This window comes from Vigna unguiculata, chromosome 6, assembly GCF_037176805.1.
Source record: "Vigna unguiculata cultivar grain cowpea cultivar isolate G323 ecotype 2 chromosome 6, ASM3717680v1, whole genome shotgun sequence".
Lineage (NCBI taxonomy): Eukaryota > Viridiplantae > Streptophyta > Magnoliopsida > Fabales > Fabaceae > Vigna > Vigna unguiculata.
Window position 1 is genome coordinate 15,042,340 of NC_140797.1, and position 2,707 is coordinate 15,045,046.

Genomic DNA, 2,707 nt, shown 5'->3' on the forward strand with positions numbered 1-2,707 from the left:
GGTGAAAGATTTCTTTGGAGGTAACCAAATACTTAAGGTAACATCCTAGGAGGTGGAAACCAAAGTGGAACTCCAAGCTACAAGTGAAGTTCACAAAGGAGAAAATTCAAAGCAAACACTTGAGTGAGACAAAAGAAGAAAGAAAAGAGTGGAGTGAAACACTTGAAGACTTTTTAAGTTTGCGCAAATTTGTGATTGTATTCATTTGAGTTGTATTTGTTCAAGTTTTCTTTCTTGTATCTCTTTGAACTAATTAAGTGTCTTGGGGGGAGCCTTAGGTGTTCTCTCATCTCTTAATTAGAACCTTTTTAAATAGTAAAAGCGCTTGTAGACGGTGAGTGTGTCTTGCAACATCAAGCCTCACAAAAGTAGGCTGCATAGTTAGACTCCAATTTTTGTTTTTGTTGCTTAATTGTTACTGTGTGTCTAATTCTATTTTAGAAGTTTTGTGCAATATTCTTTGAATTACTTTGGCAAGGAAAGACTTGGTAAGTAAGCAATCCAAGTGATTCACCTCTCTATCCTGGAAGATAATTCAAGAAGTTTGTTATTTACTTCTTCTTTAGAATTTCTTAGTTAGCTTTTAGTAATCATGGCTAGTCAACCCTCCCTACATAGTGCAAGTGATTATGAGGATTCAATTCATATTTTAAAACATGTTTCTCAACAATTCAAATCACTTGAACTATGGAGACAGCAAGAGGCAATTTACAAGGTGAAAGATCAATTGGAAAGAGATGGCCAAATTGCTCTCTTGGAGGAACAAATCAAAGCTTTAAAGAAAAGAGATGAGAAAATCCAAAATAAGCGAAAAAGTAGGAGTAATTCTACCAAAGGGTCTAGAAGTGGAGCTTCAATATATGGGGAAGAGGAAGGATTAAGATTAGGAGAATATTATCAACAACCTTCCCAAATTAAGAGGCAAAGAAAAGACCCTACTCCTAGAGAAGTTAAAGTAGACCTGCCTCACTTTCAAGGCAAGGATGATGTTGAAGCTTATTTGGATTGGGAGATGAAGGTTAGGCAACTCTTTGCTTGCCATCAAGTTAGCGAAGAAAGGAAAGTTCCTATTGCTACCCTAAGCTTTCAAGGGTATGCTATATATTGGTGGACTTCTATAGTCCAAGAGAGGCTAAGAAGTAATGGACCTTCAATTGAATATTGGAATGATCTTAAGTCAACCCTTAGGAGGAGACACATTCCCTCCTACTACAATAGGGAGCTCATGAACAAGCTCCAAAGACTCCAACAAAGAAATATGTTTGTGGAAGAATATAGACAGAAAATGGAGTTACTTATGATGAGGGTGGGAATAATTGAGGAAGAGTCCATTACCATTTCTAGATTCTTAAGTGGCTTAAACCTTGATATAGGAGATAGAGTTGAGCTTCTACCTTACCAAGATTTGAATGATTTGGTGCAAATATGCATTAAGGTAGAACAACAAAATTTGAGAAAATCTTTTTTAAAAAGAAATCAAGCTCAAACTAACTCTTATGTTAAGAGAGATTTTAAGAAAGAAGAGAAAAAAGAGGAGCCACCTAGGAATCTAGGAAAAGGTAAAGAAGGGAGTGCATCATCACACACTCGCACAAGTGAAATCAATTGCTTCAAATGTCTTGGTAGAGGTCACATAGCATCTCAATGCCCCACTAAAAAGACCATGATTCTTAGGGGTGTTGATAGATATAGCAGCCAGGATGGAAATGAAAGTGAAAGTGGAAGTGAGGAATCCAACGAGTCTAATATAGAAGATGCTCACCCTTATGATGGGGACCTTTTAATTGTTAGAAGGATCCTCAACAATCAACCTAGTCCACAAGCACTAACACAAAGAGAGAACATATTTCACACAAGGTGTAAAATTTTGGAAAACACTTGTTCTCTAATTGTGGATAGTGGCTTGTGTTGTAACTGCTGCAGTACTAGGTTGGTTGACAAGTTGTCTTTGACTGTCTTACCTCATCCAAAACCTTACAAACTTCATTGGCTTAATGAAGATGGGGATTTGGCAGTCAAACATCAAGTAAAGGTCAAGTTTTCCATAGGGAAATATGAAGATAGTGTGCTATGTGATGTAGTACCTATGGAAGCTTGTCATATCTTATTGGGGACATCTTGGCAATTTGATAAAAAAACCATGCACAATGGTCTCACCAACGAGATTACCTTTACTCACAAGGCTAAAAAGTTTGTTCTTCATCCTCTTTTGCATCACAAGTGGCTAAGGATCAACTTCAAATGAAGAACAAAAGAGAAAAAGAGAAAGATGAGGACAAAAAAAAAGAAGTCCTCAAAAAGTCCAAAAGCTAAATAAAGATGAATCTGAGGCAGGAGAGATTGGTGTTCCTTCTCCCAAGGTCATTCAAAATGAGAACATTTTAACCATGAAATCTTTAAATCAAGTTCTCAATGTTGAACAACCTTCATGCCTCCTACTGTGTAAAGGAACACTCACATGTACTGCCATAACTCTTGAGCTTAAGAATCTACCTCCTAAAACTGAAAATCTTTTGAAAGAGTTTTAGGATATATTCCCTAAGGAAGGGCCTATTGGGCTTCCTCCCTTTAGAGGAATTGAACATCAAATAGATTTAGTGCCTTGGGCTACTCTACCAAATAGACCAGCCTATAGGACAAATCCTCAAGAAACAAAGGAGATTTTTGTCTTAAGTCCAAGAGTTGTTGGAGAAGGGTTGGGTTCAAA

At 37.1% G+C, this 2,707-nt stretch overlaps 1 pseudogene; it reads left to right on the forward strand.

Moving 5' to 3' along the window:
- The first annotated feature begins 592 nt into the window (after positions 1 to 592).
- LOC146885554 (uncharacterized) lies at positions 593 to 2,130 on the forward strand (annotated as a pseudogene).
- The last annotated feature ends 577 nt before the right edge of the window (positions 2,131 to 2,707 follow it).